Consider the following 20,242-nt stretch of genomic DNA (forward strand, 5'->3'; position numbering starts at 1 on the left):
GAATTCAGGAGATATGTTTTGGAACTAAGCACCCAACTTAAAGGCTTGCGCAAATTAGTAAAAGACAATCCGGAACAAAGAAACACAGAGAGAGAGAGAGCTTGAAATGCTCCCTGACGGGCGGGAAGTTGCGTCCAAGTAAAAGCACTACTTGACAAACCTGGGTTCGCCCCTCAATGGGAGGGCCCCTATAAAGTTAAAATTGTGTAGTGTGCTTAATTCACAGATATGCGAGATGGTTGACCTCCAAGCAAGCTGAACGGGTTCGCGGGCAGTGGCGCGCGGGCGGTATAGCCTTTGGACCATTGTATAACGGTCGCGCGGGTTATTAGTTAAGTGATAGGATGATTTTCTTGCTGCTTCTCACGACCTTTGCCCTGCTAGTTACGGAGGGGAAGTATAGATGGAATTGTGTAGACTTGAGGATAGAGCATCGCAAGCATGTAACGATGGCTCTGTCTATTGTAACCTTCCGACACATGGAATAAGTCCCTGGGAGGTAACCCGTAGGGACCGCTGCTTGGGATTCCTTAACCATGCCATGTTGCTAACTTTGTTGGAGGGGCGAGGTGATTGGGGTCTCCCATGCATGTAATGTGGTGTAACTGGAATTTTTGGTGTTTAACTGAGGGACCGGGATGAATCTGTACCTGGCAACAGTAGAGGGCTCGGGAGGATGTGTACATCAACACGAGATTTGGTCGATCCAAGCAATCATTGTACCAATCCTCTAAAATCAGGCCCCATCACATGAACACTTTCATGTATATGTCTCACTTGTATGTATTGCAGTCAAAATGTTGAGCAAGTGCTGGGTCTGCTCACATATTCCCATGCATGAAGGAAAGGGGGGAAAGTCCTTTATTCCCTATCCCTTTGTCAACTCCGGGAATAGTAGAGGGGATTTCGAATTAGAATGGAACCCACGATGGGACAAGGAAAGTGACATTTAAAAAAAAAACCCCATCAGGCATGTTGTGAAAACCCAACAAGGGGGATCTATCTGCTTGGTAAGAAACGGAACCATACTTATTGGCCGTAGCTACTGGACCCAGCAGATTAATGTCACCAGTGATGCCTGGGCTTTGGCGCAACAGATTACAATCCATTGCCCCACTGCTGATGTCCTGGTCAGCCTCTCCTCTACTTATATGAGCAGCATGACTGCATATAACGGTACCTGTTGTGTCTGTGGAAACAATGCCGACCCATGGCTTCCTTGGGATTGGGTAGGATCGTGTTATTTAGTATATGTGGTACCCTATATTCACCATTACACCGACTTACGGGACCACCCCGAGATACACCTGCTTAGGACTAAGCGAGCCATTACTGAGACAGAAACGGTTCTTTATGATAGCTTTCCCACTTTATGGGACAGCAAAAGCAGCTCAGGAGCTTATACATATGGCCTCGACCTTGGAGAGAATTGCAAATGAAACTAGAGACAGGTTCGAGGAGGTGAGCACAGCCTTCTCTGAAGTATCAGCCGAGGTTGTAGCTATCCGGACTGTTGCTTTATAGAACCGATTGACACTTGATTATGTGTTGGCTTTCCAGGGAGGAACGTGCGCTATAATTGAATCCGAATGCTGCACGTATATCCCAGATGTTTCGGAAAATATAACTCGTTTGGCAGATCATATCAAACGAGTGACGATGACAATACAAGGTGAAGGGAGCCAATATCATAATTATAACCCTCCGGGATCGCTGGGGCAATGGTTCAGGTCGTGGGAATCATATCTGATGCACAGGTTAATTGTATTAATTGTCGTTGTTATCGCATGTTGTATTTGTATGGCATTATTGAACGCTTGTTGGAAAACGGTAACAGCCCGAATTATGCCGAGTGCAAGTGTACAGGCAGAAGGGACAGACTTCCTGATGAAGGAGGTAGGCCCATATGTATTGGTAACATTTGGCTCTGAGTTGGTCATGGGGCCATGTTTGCACTTGGCCTCTGACCAAAGGGGGGATTGAAGAAGGGAAAGGGTTAATGTTTTTTGTACTCAATGTATTTTGTACCTAAAAGGTTGAACTTTGTATCTGGAATGTATCACAAACCTAACGTTTCCTTATGGCGAGTCATCCCTTTTTTATATTGCTCCTGGTAGTAGCATAAGCCATTTGTTCATGTCTTTCATCTTTTACTTTAGTATAAGCCATTTGTTCATGGTTCTCTCGCTTGTTTATATCATTCTGATAAAACAGACAGTTGAATATAGATGTTAGGAGGCTTTCCCGGAGGCTTGTCTGTGATTTAAGCAGAGGAAGCAGCCACCAAATGGTAGAGTGCGAGAATGGCCGTTTGAAGGAGAACTCCCACTGGGACAGTTGCACTCAGTCACTCAGTCACTTCAAAGGAAACGCTGCGGGAAGAGCAGGGGACCAGAGATGACACCTTGACTGCAACGACCAGAAGAATTGTGCTTTATGACCCAAGGATACCAGATGGTTTCTAACCATGATCCAAAGACTATCAGAAGCTGTTAAAGGAACTATAATTTACGATCAAGGACTGTTAACTGGACTTTGCTTCATGACTTGTATTGGGAACCCTGATGTATAAATATCCACGTTTCTTGTGTTCAGTGAGAACTTTGGCTTCCGCTTTCAAGGGGTCAAGTTCTCCCATAAGCTTATGAAAATAAAGCCTGACTGTATTTTTGACTCATATCAGCCTATAGAGGTATAATTTCCGACTTCACCAGGCATTTGGGATAAAGGAAAGGATGGAGTCCTGCAATTCAAATTTAAGGAACTAGGTGGACAATTAGCAAGTAGGAGCTCAAATGTAGTACAAAGAACAAAGAACAAAGAACAATACAGCACAGGAACAGGCCCTTCGGCCCTCCAAGCCCGCGCCGCTCCCCGGTCCAGGATTGAATCTTGAATCCAGGATCCCCGCCCAATTTTCCAGCCTATCTACATCCTAATATCCTATCCACCGAGCTGTCCCTCACAGCTACGATGCTTTGTTCATCACAACCTATTAACTCACCCCCACCCCCCCATTCCAGACCATGTGATCTCCAGGGAGAAGCGAAAACCCAGAGTGAAAACCCCAGGGCCAATATGGGGAAAAAAAAAATCTGGGAAATTCCTCTCCGACCCCCTGAGGCGATCGAAACGAGTCCAGGAGATCACACTGGCCCTGGTCGGAAAATGCTTCCCAACCCTATTCATTTCCACTTCTGCTTTAGGAACACCATCTGAATTCCCTGCCCCCGAGACAGGTTCCCAACTATCCGCAGTCTCGCTCTGTACTGGCACCAGCAAGATGATCATAGAATGAAGCCTTGAAACGAGAAACAAGGAACAATTAGCCCGCGCCGCTCCCTGGTCCAAACTAGACCACTCTTTTGTATCCCTCCATTCCCACTCCGTTCATATAGCTGTCTAGATAAGTCTTAAACGTTCCCAAGTAATCTCCAGATTGCTCCCAGTGCCTCGTGAAAGTAAGTACAGAAATAGGAGGATAAGGCAGATGACTGTGTGGCTGGAAAGATGGTGCAGGAGGGAGGGTTTTAGATTCCTGGGACACTGGCACTGGCTCCGGGGAGATGGCACCTGTACAAGCCAGATGGATTGCATCTGAACAGAGCTGCTTTTCCTGATATATATTAATGATCCAGATCTCAACGTGCACGGGACAATTTCAAATTTTGTGGATGACACAAAACTTGGAAGTTTTGTAAACTGCAAAGAGAACAGTGTAGAATTTCAAAAGGACATAGACAAGTTGGTGGAGTGGACAGATACACAGCAGATGAAGGGATCAGTGCTGGAACCTTTGCTGTTTGTAATATATATATAAATGATTTAGAGGAAAATGTAACTGGTTTGATTAGTAAGTTGGCGGACGACACAAAGGTTGGTAGATTTATGGATAGTGATGAGGACCATCAGAGGATACAACAGGATATAGATCGGTTGGAGACTTGGGCGGAGAGATGGCAGATGGAGTTTAATCCGGACAAATGTGAGGTAATGCATTTTGGAAGGTCTAATACAGATAGGAAATATACAGTAAATGGCAGAACCCTGAGGAGTATTGATAGGCAAAGGGATCTGGGTGTACAGGTACACAGGTCACTGAAAGGTGGAGAAGGTAGTCAAGAAGGCATACGGCATGCTTGCCTTCATTGGCTGGGACATTGAGTTTAAAAATTGGCAAGTCATGTTGCAGCTTTCTCGAACCTTAGTTTGGCCGCACTTGGAATATAGTGTTCAATCCTGGTCGCCACACTACCAGAAGGATGTGAAGGCTTTGGAGAGGGTACAGAAAAGATTTACCAGGGTGTTGCCTGGTATGGAGGGCATTAGCTATGAGGAGAGGTTGGAGAAACTTGGTTTGTTCTCACTGGAACGACGGAGGTCGAGGGGCGACCTGATAGAAGTCTACATGATTATGAGAGGCATGGACAGAGTGGATAGTCAAAAGCTTTTTCCCAGGGTGGAAGAGTTCAGTCGGGCAGCATGGTCGGTGCAGGCATGGAGGGCTGAAGGGCCTGTTCCTGTGCTGTAATTTTCTTTGATCTTTGAAGCTCAATGTGGAAAAATGTGAGGTGATCCATGTTGGCAGGAAGAACATGGAGAGACAACATAAAATAAGGGGGGCAATTTTAAAGGGGCACGGGAGCTGGGTGGAGCTGAGTTTAACTGTGCATGGATCATTGAAAGTGGCAGGAAAGGTGGGGAGAGCAGTTAATAAAGCATGTAGCATTCTGGGATTTATTAATAGGGACATAGAGCACAACAGCAAGGAGGTTATGCTGAATTTATAACTTAAACCTCAGCTGGAATACTGTGTACAGTTCCGGGTGCCACACTATTGGAAGGATGTGAACACATTGGAGAGAGTGCGGAGATGTTCAAAATCATGTCGGCGTTGGGAAAATTAGATAGGGAGAAACTGTTCCTGCGCACAAATGGATCAAGAATGGAAGGAAACAGGTTTAAGGTGATTTGCAAAACAAGGAGATGTGATGTGGGAAGAAAATGGTTGGGGTGTGGAAGGCACTGCCTGGAAGCATGGTGGAGATTCAATCGGGGCATTCAGGCGGGCATTAGATGATTACTTGAATAGAAACAATGTACATGGATACGGGAATGGAATTAAGTCATGATGCTCATTTGGAGAGCCAGTACAGATGTGATGGGCCAAATGGCCTCCTTCTGTGCCATAACATAGAAACAAGGAGCAGGCCATTTGGCCCTTCAAGCCTGCTTCACCATTCAATACGATCATGGCTGATCCTCAATCTCAATGCCATATTCCCACTTTCTCCCCACACCCATTGATGCCATTAAAATCGAAAGCCTTGTTCTTGAATATGTTCAGCGACCTGGCCTCCAAAGCCTTCTGTGGTAGACAATTCTACAGATTCAGACCCTTTGAGTGAAGAAATCTTTCCTCATCTCAGTCTTAAATGGTCTTCCCCATATCCTGTGACTGTGTCCCCTGGTTCTAGATTCTCCACATCATGACTACCATCGACGCCGCACTCCACATCTAGATTCCCCAACCAGAGAAAATGTCCTCCCTGCATCTAGTCAGTCCAGCCCTGTTCGAATTTTATACGTTTCAATCCAATCCCCTCTCCTCCTTCTGAACTCCAGTGAATACAGACCCAATTGAACCAATTTCTCCTCACAGGAGGGTCCCGCTAACCCCTGTATCGGCCTAGTGAACATTCACTCCACTCCCTCTAGGGCAAAGGAGACCAAAACTCCACACAATACTCCAGGTGTGGACTCACCACAATTCTGTGGTACCAACCCAAACTCGGTGAAGAAAATATTCCACCCTCCACACGTTAAAGCAGGCACTATAGATTATGTTGAGTATTTCTCATACATTGGCTGCCACCTCTCTCAAGTGGCCACAACTGATGAGGAATCCTACGCTCGTCGGCACGGTAGCACAGTGGTTAGCACTGCTGCTTCACAGCTCCAGGGTCCCGGGTTCGATTCCCGGCTCGGGTCACTGTCTGTGTGGAGTTTGCACATTCTCCTCGTGTCTGCGTGGGTTTCCTCCGGGTGCTCCGGTTTCCTCCCACAGTCCAAAGATGTGCGGGTTAGGTTGATTGGCCAGGTTAAAAATTGCCCCTTAGAGTCCTGAGATGCGTAGGTGAGCGGGATTAGCGGGTAAAATATGTGGGGGTGGGATTGTGGTCGGTGCAGACTCGATGGGCCGAATGGCCTCCTTCTGCACTGTAGGGATTCTATGATTCTATGATACCTGCTCAGCCTTCTACAAGCTATGGCAGTGAGTTCTTGACAACAAAGACCTCCATAATTCAACAAAACCTCTCATGTACAGAGCAGTTGTTGTCGCCATGCTCCTATGCTGCAGCAAGATCCGGACTGTATCAGTGATACACAAGAGCACTGGAGAAGACAGCTCCATATGGATTCAAATAAAACTCCTTCAAAAGTAACTTTGATGAACGGGACACTCTGGGTAGCCAAAAGGGCAGGGCAAAGAAAATCCTTCAAAGACAGAGGCCCTCCTTGATGAAAAGCAGTATTGATGTTAATGACTGGGAGGATCCAGATGTTGCTCAAAATGGCGCCAATTTGTCCTTCCAATCTACACCATGCTTTGAGTCACAACATTGTAATATTTTGGCAGAGTAGGAAAGAAAAGCAAGAATGTCCTGCATTGCGGTTCCCATTACCTCATTAGACCATCCTGCCCCATGTGCGCAAAAAATTCCCACTTGAATCATAGAATCATACGGTGCAGAAGAGGCCTTCAGCCCATCGAGTCCACACGGACACATTATAAACACCTGAACTTCCACCTAATCCCATCTGCCAGCACTTGGCCCATAGCCCTGAATGTTATGATGTGCCAAGTGCTCATCCAGATACTTTTTAAAGGATGTGAGACAACCCACCTCCACCACCCTCCCAGGCAGCGCATTCCAGACCATCACCACCCTCTGGTCAAAAAAGTTTTCCTCACATTCCGCCCTAAACCTCCTACCCCTCACCTTGAACTTATGTCCCCTCGTGACTGACCCTTCAAACAATGGGAACAGCTGCTCCTTATCCACTCTATCCATGTCTCTCGATCTTATGCCCCCTGATCAGGGCACCCCTCAGTCTTCTCTGCTCCAACGAAAACAACCCAAGCCTATCCAATCTCTTTTCATAACTTAAATGTTCCATCCCAGCAGCATCCTGGTGAATTTCCGCTGCACCCTCTCCAGTGCAATTCCCCGAATGTGGCGACCAGAACTGCACACAGTGCTCTAGTTGTGACCTCGCTGTGCTGGGCCCCCTATTATTCGTCATTTATAGAAATGACAATGGTGACTATGAGGGGGGTAGGATTAGTAAGTTTGCAGATGACACAAAGATTAGATGGGTGGTTAACAGTGAGGTGAAGTGTCTTAGGCTACAAGAAGACATAGAGGGAATGGGCAGAAAAGTGGCAGATGGAATTTAACCCTGCTTTTGTAATCTATGCCTCGCTTGATAAAGGTAAGTGGCCCAGATGTCTTTTTCACCACCCTACTCACATGCCTTTCCGCTTTCAGAAATCTGTGGACAAACATGCCAAGGTCCCTTCGTTCCACAGAACTTCCTAGTGTCCTACCATTCATTGAGTACTTTCTTGTCAAATTACTCCTTCCAAAGTGTATCACCTCACACTTTTCAGGGTTAAATTCCATCTGCCACTTTTCTGCCCATTCTGTCCATATCTTCTTGTAGCCTAAGACACTTCACCTCACTGTTAACCACCCGTCCAATCTTTGTGTCATCTGCAAACTTACTAATCCTACCCCCCTCATAGTCACCATTGTCATTTCTATAAATGACGAATAATAGGGGGCCCAACACAGGTCCCTGTGGTACGCCACTGGACACTGGCTTCCAGTCACTAAAGCAGCCTTCTGTCATCACCCTCTATCTCCTACATTGAGCCAATTTTGAATCCACTTTATCAAATTACCCCGTATCCCCTGTGAATTTAACGTCTTTACAAGTCTCCCATGTGGGTCCTTGTCAAAAGCTTTGCTGAAATCCATATAAACTACATCAACTGCACCACCCTCGCCTACACACCTGGTCACCTCCTCAAAAAATTCAATAACATTTGTTAGGCATGACCTCCCTCTGACGAAGCCATGCTGACTATCCCTGATCAAGCCTTGCCTCTCCAAGTAGAGATAGATTCTCTCCTTCAGAATTATCTCCAATCTTTCGCCACCACTGATGTGAGACTCACTGATCTGTAGTTCCCTGGTTTATCTCTACTTTAATAGCGGAACCACATCAGCTGTTCACCAGCCGTCTGGCACTTCCTCCGTGGCCAGAGAGGAATTGAAAATTTGGGTCAGAGCCTCTGCAATCTCATCCCTTGCCTCCCACAGCAGCCGAGGGCACAATTCATCCAGACCTGGAGATTTATTCACTTTTAAGGCTGCCTCCACATTTACTCTGTCAATTTGCTCAAGAACCTCACAGTCTCTCTCCCTGAATTCCATATCATCGTCCTCATTCTCTTGGGTGAAGACCAATAGTTCCTATTGGCCCGTTCAGCCAATAGGAACGTGTCAGAAACTGGCGACCCTGGGGAGACCTCGGCCTCAAGTCGAGGGTAAGAGGGGGAATGGTGACTGGGTCTTGCTATGAGTAAGCTATGGACGGCAGAGTTGTTGACACGGTTACAGATAGTGCAATTGGATTGAGCAATGGTAGAAAGCTTAAGTTGGTAATTGAAAACTCTGTGAGTTAAACGGAGTTGAGTTCCCATTACCTCAACGTGTGATGGAGAATATATTGAGCAGAATGGATTCTCTGACATAGTTGAACACTGATGTTTGGTTTGCAAGACCTGACCCAAAAAGGATTGTGTATTTAACAGCTGCGCACTAATCATCAGAGCTGTAAGAATTATTCTTGAAACAATATTTCAAATCCCAGCCGTAATAGCAGAGATCTGCTGCTGAATGTTAATTGGACCGGCTCCCATGGGCTGTCCATTCTGCCGAGACATTGGTGAGTATCGGACAGCTGTGGACAGGGTCCTGCCACGTCCACATTGTTTTAAGTGAGGGTTTTAAATAAACATGAAACAATAGAGACAACTGCAGCAGCACATCACAGCCTGCCCTTTTCTGGGGCTGTAACTGGAGCCATTTGAAGGTGATTAGCTGGACAATGGTATCAGAGAAATTACTCAGCTTGCTGACACTAATTAAACCTCAGAGGACCAGTGGACGCAGGCTTAACAAAAGTACAAATAAAGCCCACTCCACTAAAAATAATCTACTGAACAATCAGCTTCACATTGTTAAGTATCAAGTCTACCGGCTGTTGTGACTCTATCTTGGCCGTGAAACAGGAATCGCACTCCTCCCTCCCAAACTGGACACAGGGCCATTATTGGCTTATGTTCAAATCCTTTTGTCCACAAATATCACAAATTCGTCAAGATATTCACATTAAAATGACACAATGATTTGTTCCGCTGATTTTCAAATGAAGGAATATTTGGTGTGTTCTTAATTCTGTTTGTGGTATTTACCATTCTTGTTCCGTACATTATAACAGTGACTACCTTTCTAAAGTATTTCAATGGCTGCAGAATGCTTTGTCCAATTCCCTACCTGAAGGTTCACATTCAATCTGAGATCTGTTACTATCCTTCTCGTTATTTGAGACATTTCAAACGGGTTCTATTTCTGCAAACATGAAATTCTGCCCAATAAACCCAAGTCCAGGCCATTACATATCAAAGAGAGTAATGTTGTACACTTGCCTCTAATCTGAAAAATAAATGTTCATCATTAATCTCTGGTTTCTGTCCTTCAGTCAATTTTGACCCCTTACTGCATCGCCCTTTCAATCTAATGGACCAGACTTTTACTAAAGTGATCCTTTCAGCATCTTTTGAAAGTTCCTGAATATATTATTAACTTAATCTGCATAAAAACTCTCCCTCACAAATCAAGGAATTCAATCAATTTAGTCCAACACTGTTCTTTCACATAGCTGTACTGGCTCTCAATCATTCTCCAACTCACTCATCCTGACGCTCTGACAATGAACTCCATGAACCCATGATTCCGATCGAACTCAGTGAGTACAAGAAGCCAGATCTTTATCTGGACACAGAGGGATATTTCGGTGGGTGAATGCGGTCACATTTTGAATTCTTTTGACGAGGAAGTCCAATTTTCTAGCTTATTCATGACCTTGTGTCGTTTTCTTGGGCCAGGAAGGCCTAGAGTTAAAAACCCTACAACCGATTTGGAGGTTTCTCAAATGGGAGATGGAAATGGGATTGGTGCAGGGAGAGGGTTGGGGTGGTGTCCATTCAAAGCACATTAGGTTTGAGAGATTGTGAAAAAAATGGACAGTGCGCTGAGGAGTCTGGAACATTCAGAAAAGTAAGTGTAAAGAATTTTGACACCTTCAGATATCACTGTTAGATAGTGTATTGTAATGATTTATCATAGGGATGTGTTCTGCAAAAGGAAGGTGACCCTTACAGTGGTCAGCATTGTGCAGGTGTTCACAAGATATCCAACAGCTGGATCAAATCTACATTTTATTTGAAGTCCTACCAGTCCATCAACAATCTGCTCCTTCGGTGCAACCTATACCCAACGAGGGTGACTCTCACAAGGACTTTCTCAATGGAGAAAGTACCATAATGCAGTGAAAAATGTTTTAAAATGTCCTTCAGTGTGATTTGAACAGAGGGGGAGCACTTGAAACAAACCTAACCACCTGATACCATCCATTGAATAAAATCCCTATAGTGCACAATGAGGCCATTCGGCTCACCGAGACTGCCGTGACTCTTCAATAGAGCGTCCCACCTAGGCCCGCATATTTACCCCACTAAACTACACATCTTGGTACACTAAGGGGCAATTTAGCATGGCCAGTCCATCTCAACTGCACATCTTTGGACTGTGGGAGGAAACTGGAGCAGCCAGAGGAAACCCATGCAGATATGGGGAGAATGCGCAAACTCCACACAGTCAACCAAAGCTGGAAATGAACCGAGGTCCCTGGCACTGTGAGGCAGCAGTGCTGACCACTGTGAGGCAGCAGTGCTGACCACTGTGAGGCAGCAGTGCTGACCACTGTGAGGCAGCAGTGCTGACCACTGTGCTGCCCATTGATTGACAGACATTCTGCTTTGAAATTGAAATGAGCATTTTCTCTTCTTTTCCATCTGATAGCGTACTCTATTAGTTGCACAGCTGGTGCTATTATGAATGCTTGGCTGAGTTTCAAGTGCTAATGGGTTTCAGCATAGATGGTGTTACATGCGTTTGAGAAGGAATGACAGTTTTAGGAGGCTGTAATAACAGATTGTTCCTTAAAAATGGTTTCTGGTTTGTTGACACAAGCTAATAGAATTATAAATATTGCATGTGGTTTACAGGGCAGAATGCATTTCTTCTCAGTTTTAATGATAAGTGTTTTTGATGGACACTTTTATCAGGTGGTGAGTGTTCTACCTTTTACCTAAGGAATGTAAACTATTTTCCACTAATATTAGATGGAATCTGAGCACGATGCGCAGTGAGTACTGGGTGAATAGTAATGCAGGATACATGGAGGTGCCTGGAGCAGGCATGGGGTGGCAGCAGGATGGGTGGAGAAGTGGGATGGGGGTGGGGGGGGGGATGAGGGATGAGGTTTAGGGGGTTACTAAGAACCAAAGCTGGCTTTTTCACCAGCCTCCCTCCGCAGTCACATTCCTCCCTCTCTGGTTTGTGCTTGCAAACTGCTCTGAGTGTAAAAATCCCTGTGAGAAGAGACAAAACTGCCTGGTAAAGTCACACAGCAGTTGGCAATCCAGTTTGTGAGCTACGACAGGACCTAACCTACAAAACGTGCTCCCAAGAGGAAAATCCAACCCCTGTCTCTCTGCTGAGCTCAGTGGATTCACAGACTGTGCTGACGTCAATAATGCCACGGTCTGTACTTGTGAATGGAATGTGGCATCATTGGCACGGCCAGTGTTTATTGCTCATCTCCGATTGGTCTGAGTAACAGAGTGGTGAACCAGCTTCTGTAACGACTCCATTCAGCAAATTAAACCCGCAGCATTTTGACACGATGCTGATGTCCTCAGTGTGAAGACAGGACGCTTCCCCCACAACAACCGTGATGATCACAGCTCACAATCCTGCCATGGACAAACACATCTGCGGTCGGAGACTAAACACGTCACAATAGTTACTTCTGTTCTGGCTGCTGGTCCCGCCCCGCGCTCACACAGCGACCCCGCCCCCGCCCCGCGCTCACACAGCGACCCCGCCCCCGCCCCGCGCTCACACAGCGACCTCGCCCCCGCCCCGCGCTCACACAGCGACCCCGCCCCGCGCTCACACAGCGACCCCGCCCCCGCCCCTGCCCCGCGCTCACAGCGACCCCGCCCCGCGCTCACACAGCGACCCCGCCCCCGCCTCGCGCTCACACAGCGACCCCGCCCCCGCCTCGCGCTCACACAGCGACCCCGCCCCCGCCTCGCGCTCACACAGCGACCCCGCCCCCGCCCCGCGCTCACACAGCGACCCCGCCCCCGCCTCGCGCTCACACAGCGACCCCGCCCCCGCCCCGCGCTCACACAGCGACCCCGGCCCGCGCTCACACAGCGACCCCGGCCCCGCCCCCGTACTCACACAGCGACCCCGGCCCCGCCCCACACTCACACAGTGACCCCGCCCCCCGCCCCGCGCTCACACAGCGACCCCGGCCCCACCCCGCGCTCACACAGTGACCCCAACCCCGCCCCGCGCTCACACAGCGACCCTGACCCCGGCCCCGCCCCGCGCTCACACAGCGACCCCAACCCCGCCCCGCGCTCACACAGCGACCCCGGCCCCGCCCCACACTCACACAGTGACCCCGCCCCGCGCTCACACAGCGACCCCGGACCCACCCCGCGCTCACACAGTGACCCCAACCCCGCCCCGCGCTCACACAGCGACCCCGACCCCGGCCCGCGCTCACACAGCGAACCCAACCCCGCCCCGCGCTCACACAGCGACCCCAACCCCGCCCCGCGCTCACACAGCGACCCCAACCCCGCCCCGCGCTCACACAGTGACCCCGGCCCCGCCCCACGCTCACACAGCGACCCCGGCCCCGCCCCGCGCTCACACAGTGACCCCGGCCCCGCCCCGCACTCACACAGCGACCCCGGCCCCGCCCCGCACTCACACAGCGACCCCGGCCCCGCCCCGCACTCACACAGCGACCCCGGCCCCCCCCGCGCTCACACAGCGACCCCGGCCCCCCCCCGCGCTCACACAGCGACCCCGGCCCCGCCCCGCACTCACACAGCGACCCCGGCCCCGCCCCCGCGCTCACACAGCGACCCCGGCCCCCCCCGCGCTCACACAGCGACCCCGGCCCCGCCCCCGCGCTCACACAGCGACCCCGCCCCCCGCGCTCACACAGCGACCCCGGCCCCGCCCCGCCCCGCGCTCACACAGTGACCCCGGCCCCGCCCACGCTCACACAGCGACCCCGCCCCGCGCTCACACAGCCACCCCGGCCCCGCCCCGCGCTCACACAGCGACCCCGGCCCCGCCCCGCGCTCACACAGCGACCCCGGCCCCGCCCCACGCTCACACAGCGACCCCGCCCCACGCTCACACAGCGACCCCGCCCCGCGCTCACACAGCGACCCCGCCCCGCGCTCACACAGCCACCCCGGCCCCCGCCCCGCGCTCACACAGCGACCCCGGCCCCCGCCCCGCGCTCACACAGCGACCCCGGCCCCGCCCCACGCTCACACAGCGACCCCGGCCCCGCCCCCGCCCCGCGCTCACACAGCGACCCCGGCCCCCCCCCCGCACTCACACAGCGACCCCGGCCCCCCCCCGCACTCACACAGCGACCCCGGCCCCGCCCCACGCTCACACAGTGACCCCGGCCCCCCCCCGCACTCACACAGCGACCCCGGCCCCGCCCCACGCTCACACAGCGACCCCGCCCCGCGCTCACACAGTGACCCCGGCCCCCGCCCCGCGCTCACACAGCGACCCCGGCCCCGCCCCACGCTCACACAGCGACCCCGGCCCCGCCCCACGCTCACACAGCGACCCCGGCCCCGCCCACGCTCACACAGTGACCCCGCCCCCGCCCCGCTCTCACACAGCGACCCCGGCCCCGCCCCGCACTCACACAGTGACCCCGGCCCCGCCCCGCGCTCACACAGTGACCCCGGCCCCGCCCCGCACTCACACAGTGACCCCGCCCCCCGCCCCCCGCCCCGCGCTCACACAGCGACCCCGGCCCCGCCCCGCGCTCACACAGCGACCCCGCCCCGCGCTCACACAGCGACCCCGGCCCGCCCCGCGCTCACACAGCGACCCCGGCCCGCCCCGCGCTCACACAGCGACCCCGGCCCGCCCCGCGCTCACACAGCGACCCCGGCCCCGCCCCGCGCTCACACAGTGACCCCGCCCCGCACTCACACAGCGACCCCGGCCCGCCCCGCGCTCACACAGCGACCCCGGCCCCGCCCCGCGCTCACACAGCGACCCCGGCCCCGCCCCGCGCTCACACAGTGACCCCGGCCCCGCCCCCGTACTCACACAGCGACCCCGGCCCCGCCCCGCGCTCACACAGTGACCCCGGCCCCGCACCCGCGCTCACACAGTGACCCCGGCCCCGCCCCGCGCTCACACAGTGACCCCGGCCCCGCCCCCGTACTCACACAGCGACCCCGGCCCCGCCCCGCGCTCACACAGTGACCCCGGCCCCGCCCCCGCGCTCACACAGTGACCCCGGCCCCGCCCCCGCGCTCACACAGCGACCCCGGCCCCGCCCCGCGCTCACACAGCGACCCCGGCCCCGCCCCGCGCTCACACAGCGACCCCGGCACCGCCCCGCGCTCACACAGCGACCCCGGCCCCGCCCCGCTCTCACACAGCGACCCCGGCCCCGCCCCGCGCTCACACAGCGACCCCGGCCCCGCCCCGCGCTCACACAGCGACCCCGGCCCCGCCCCGCACTCACACAGTGACCCCGGCCCCGCCCCGCGCTCACACAGTGACCCCGGCCCCGCCCTCAGTGACCCCGACCCCGCCCCCGCCCCGCGCTCACAGTGACCCCGGCCCCGCCCCGCGCTCACAGTGACCCCGGCCCCGCCCCGCACTCACACAGCGACCCCGGCCCCGCCCCACACTCACACAGTGACCCCGCCCCGCCCCACACTCACACAGTGACCCCGCCCCGCCCCGCGCTCACACAGTGACCCCGCCCCGCCCCGCGCTCACACAGCGACCCCGGCCCCGCCCCGCGCTCACACAGCGACCCCGCCCCCGCCTCGCGCTCACACAGCGACCCCGGCCCCGCCCCGCACTCACACAGTGACCCCGGCCCCGCCCCGCGCTCACACAGCGACCCCGGCCCCGCCCCGCACTCACACAGCGACCCCGCCCCGCGCTCACACAGTGACACCGACCCCGCCCCACGCTCACACAGTGACCCCGGCCCCGCCCCCGTACTCACACAGCGACCCCGGCCCCGCCCCACACTGACACAGTGACCCCGCCCCCCGCCCCGCACTCACACAGCGACCCCGGCCCCACCCCGCGCTCACACAGTGACCCCAACCCCGCCCCGCGCTCACACAGCGACCCCGACCCCGGCCCCGCCCCGCGCTCACACAGCGACCCCAACCCCGCCCCGCGCTCACACAGCGACCCCAACCCCGCCCCGCGCTCACACAGCGACCCCAACCCCGCTCCGCGCTCACACAGCGACCCCGGCCCCGCCCCGCGCTCACACAGTGACCCCGGCCCGCGCTCACACAGTGACCCCAGCCCGCGCTCACACAGTGACCCCGGCCCGCGCTCACACAGCATCCCCGGCCCGCGCTCACACAGCGACCCCGGCCCGCGCTCACACAGTGACCCCGGCCCGCGCTCACACAGCGACCCCGGCCCGCGCTCACACAGCGACCCCGGCCAGCGCTCACACAGCGACCCCGGCCCGCGCTCACACAGTGACCCCGGCCCGCGCTCACACAGTGACCCTGGCCCGCGCTCACACACAGACTCCTGCCCGCGCTCACACAACGACCCCGGCCCGCGCTCACACAGCGACCCCGGCCCGCGCTCACACAGCGACCCCGGCCCGCGCTCACACAGCGACCCCGGCCCGCGCTCACACAGCGACCCCGGCCCCGCCCCGCGCTCACACAGCGACCCCGGCCCGCGCTCACACAGTGACCCCGGCCCGCGCTCACACAGCGACCCTGCACCGCGCTCACACATCGACCCCGGCCCCGCCCCGCGCTCACACAGTGACCCCGGCCCGCGCTCACACAGAGACTCCTGCCCGCGCTCACAAAGCGACCCCGGCCCGCGCTCTCACAGCGACCCCGGCCCGCGCTCACACAGCAACCCCGGCCCGCGCTCACACAGCGACCCCGCCCCCCCGCCCCGCGCTCACACAGCGACCCCGCCCCCTGCCCCGCCCCGCGCTCACACAGCGACCCCGGCCCCGCCCCGCGCTCACACAGCGACCCCGGCCCCGCCCCCGCCCCGCGCTCACACAGCGACCCCGACCCCGGCCCCGCGCTCACACAGCGACCCCGACCCCGGCCCCGCCCCGCGCTCACACAGCGACCCTGGCCCCGCCCCCGCCCCGCGCTCACACAGCGACCCCGCCCCCGCCCCGCGCTCACACAGCGACCCCACCCCCCCGCCCCGCGCTCACACAGCGACCCCGCCCCGCGCTCACACAGCGACCCCGCCCCCCCGCCCCGCGCTCACACAGCGACTCCGACCCCAGCCCCGCCCCGCGCTCACACAGCGACCTCGGCCCTCGCCCCGCACTCACACAGTGACCCCGGCCCCGCGCTCACACAGCGACCCCGGCCCCGCCCCGCACTCACACAGCGACCCCGCCCCCGCCCCGCACTCACACAGCGACCCCGGCCCCACCCCGCGCTCACACAGCGACCCCGGCCCCCCCCCGCGCTCACACAGCGACCCCGGCCCCCCCCCGCACTCACACAGCGACCCCGGCCCCGCCCCACGCTCACACAGTGACCCCGGCCCCGCCCCACGCTCACACAGCGACCCCGGCCCCGCCCCGCGCTCACACAGTGACCCCGGCCCCGCCCCGCACTCACACAGCGACCCCGGCCCCGCCCCGCACTCACACAGCGACCCCGGCCCCGCCCCGCACTCACACAGCGACCCCGGCCCCCCCCCGCGCTCACACAGCGACCCCGGCCCCGCCCCGCACTCACACAGCGACCCCGGCCCCCCCCGCGCTCACACAGCGACCCCGGCCCCGCCCCGCGCTCACACAGCGACCCCGGCCCCCCCCCGCGCTCACACAGCGACCCCGGCCCCGCCCCGCCCCGCGCTCACACAGTGACCCCGGCCCCGCCCCACGCTCACACAGCGACCCCGCCCCGCGCTCACACAGCCACCCCGGCCCCCGCCCCGCGCTCACACAGCGACCCCGGCCCCGCCCCGCGCTCACACAGCGACCCCGGCCCCGCCCCACGCTCACACAGCGACCCCGCCCCACGCTCACACAGCGACCCCGCCCCGCGCTCACACAGCGACCCCGCCCCGCGCTCACACAGCCACCCCGGCCCCCGCCCCGCGCTCACACAGCGACCCCGGCCCCCGCCCCGCGCTCACACAGCGACCCCGGCCCCGCCCCACGCTCACACAGCGACCCCGGCCCCGCCCCCGCCCCGCGCTCACACAGCGACCCCGGCCCCCCCCCGCACTCACACAGTGACCCCGGCCCCGCCCCGCGCTCACACAGCGACCCCGGCCCCGCCCCACGCTCACACAGTGACCCCGGCCCCCCCCCGCACTCACACAGCGACCCCGGCCCCGCCCCACGCTCACACAGCGACCCCGCCCCGCGCTCACACAGTGACCCCGGCCCCCGCCCCGCGCTCACACAGCGACCCCGGCCCCCCCCCGCACTCACACAGCGACCCCGGCCCCGCCCCACGCTCACACAGTGACCCCGGCCCCGCCCCGCACTCACACAGTGACCCCGGCCCCGCCCCGCGCTCACACAGCGACCCCGGCCCCGCCCCACGCTCACACAGCGACCCCGGCCCCGCCCCACGCTCACACAGCGACCCCGGCCCCGCCCCACGCTCACACAGTGACCCCGCCCCCGCCCCGCTCTCACACAGCGACCCCGGCCCCGCCCCGCACTCACACAGTGACCCCGGCCCCGCCCCACGCTCACACAGTGACCCCGGCCCCGCCCCGCGCTCACACAGTGACCCCGGCCCCGCCCCGCACTCACACAGTGACCCCGCCCCCCGCCCCCCGCCCCGCGCTCACACAGCGACCCCGGCCCCACCCCGCGCTCACACAGTGACCCCAACCCCGCCCCGCGCTCACACAGCGACCACGACCCCGGCCCCGCCCCGCGCTCACACAGCGACCCCAACCCCGCCCCGCGCTCACAAAGCGACCCCAACCCCGCCCGCGCTCACACAGCGACCCCAACCCCGCCCCGCGCTCACACAGCGACCCCGCCCCGCGCTCACACAGCGACCCCGGCCCCGCCCCGCGCTCACACAGCGACCCCGGCCCGCGCTCACACAGCGACCCCGGCCCGCGCTCACACAGTGACCCCGGCCCCGCGCTCACACAGTGACCCCGACCCGCGCTCACACAGTGACCCCGGCCCCGCGCTCACACAGTGACCCCGGCCCCGCGCTCACACAGTGACCCCGGCCCCGCCCCGCACTCACACAGCGACCCCGGCCCCGCCCCGCGCTCACACAGTGACCCCGCCCCCGCGCTCACACAGCGACCCCGGCCCCGCCCCGCGCTCACACAGTGACCCCGGCCCCGCCCCGCACTCACACAGCGACCCCGGCCCCGCCCCGCACTCACACAGTGACCCCGACCCCGCCCCGCACTCACACAGCGACCCCGGCCCCGCCCCGCACTCACACAGCGACCCCGGCCCGCCCCGCACTCACACAGCGACCCCGGCCCCGCCCCCGCCCCGCGCTCACACTGTGACCCCGCCCCGCCCCGCACTCACACAGCGACCCCGGCCCCGCCCCCGCCCCGCGCTCACAGTGACCCCGGCCCCGCCCCACGCTCACACAGTGACCCCGCCCCGCACTCACACAGCGACCCCGGCCCCGCCCACGCTCACACAGTGACCCCGGCCCCGCCCCGCGCTCACACAGCGACCCCGGCCCCGCCCCGTGCTCACACAGTGACCCCGGCCCCGCCCCGCGCTCACACAGTGACCCCGCCCCCCCCCCCCCCGCGCTCACACAGTGACCCCGGCCCCGCCCCGCGCTCACACAGCGACCCCGGCCCCGCCCCGCGCTCACACAGCGACCCCGCCCCGCGCTCACACAGCCACCCCGCCCCCCCCCCCGCGCTCACACAGTGACCCCGGCCCCGCCCCACGCTCACACAGCGACCCCGGCCCCGCCCCGCGCTCACACAGCGACCCCGCCCCGCGCTCACACAGCCACCCCGGCCCCGCCCCGCGCTCACACAGCGACCCCGCCCCGCGCTCACACAGCCACCCCGGCCCCGCCCCGCGCTCACACAGCCACCCCGGCCCCGCCCCGCGCTCACACAGTGACCCTGGCCCCGCCCCGCGCTCACACAGTGACCCCGGCCCCGCCCCGCACTCACACAGCGACCCCGGCCCCGCCCCCGCCCCGCGCTCACACAGTGACCCCGGCCCCGCCCCGCACTCACACAGCGACCCCGGCCCCGCCCCGCACTCACACAGTGACCCCGGCCCCGCCCCGCACTCACACAGTGACCCCGGCCCCGCCCCCGCCCCGCGCTCACACAGTGACCCCGGCCCCGCCCCGCGCTCACACAGTGACCCCGGCCCCGCCCCGCACTCACACAGCGACCCCGGCCCCCCCCCGCACTCACACAGTGACCCCGGCCCCGCCCCCGCCCCGCACTCACACAGCGACCCCGGCCCCCCCCGCACTCACACAGTGACCCCGGCCCCCCCCCGCACTCACACAGTGACCCCGGCCCCGCCCCCGCTCCGCACTCACACAGCGACCCCGGCCCCCCCCCGCACTCACACAGCGACCCCGGCCCCCCCCCGCACTCACACAGTGACCCCGGCCCCGCCCCCGCCCCGCACTCACACAGTGACCCCGGCCCCGCCCCGCACTCACACAGCGACCCCGGCCCCCCCCCGCACTCACACAGTGACCCCGGCCCCGCCCCCGCCCCGCACTCACACAGCG

This window comes from Mustelus asterias, chromosome 27 (genome assembly GCF_964213995.1).
Source record: "Mustelus asterias chromosome 27, sMusAst1.hap1.1, whole genome shotgun sequence".
In the NCBI taxonomy this organism is placed as follows: Eukaryota; Metazoa; Chordata; class Chondrichthyes; order Carcharhiniformes; family Triakidae; genus Mustelus; species Mustelus asterias.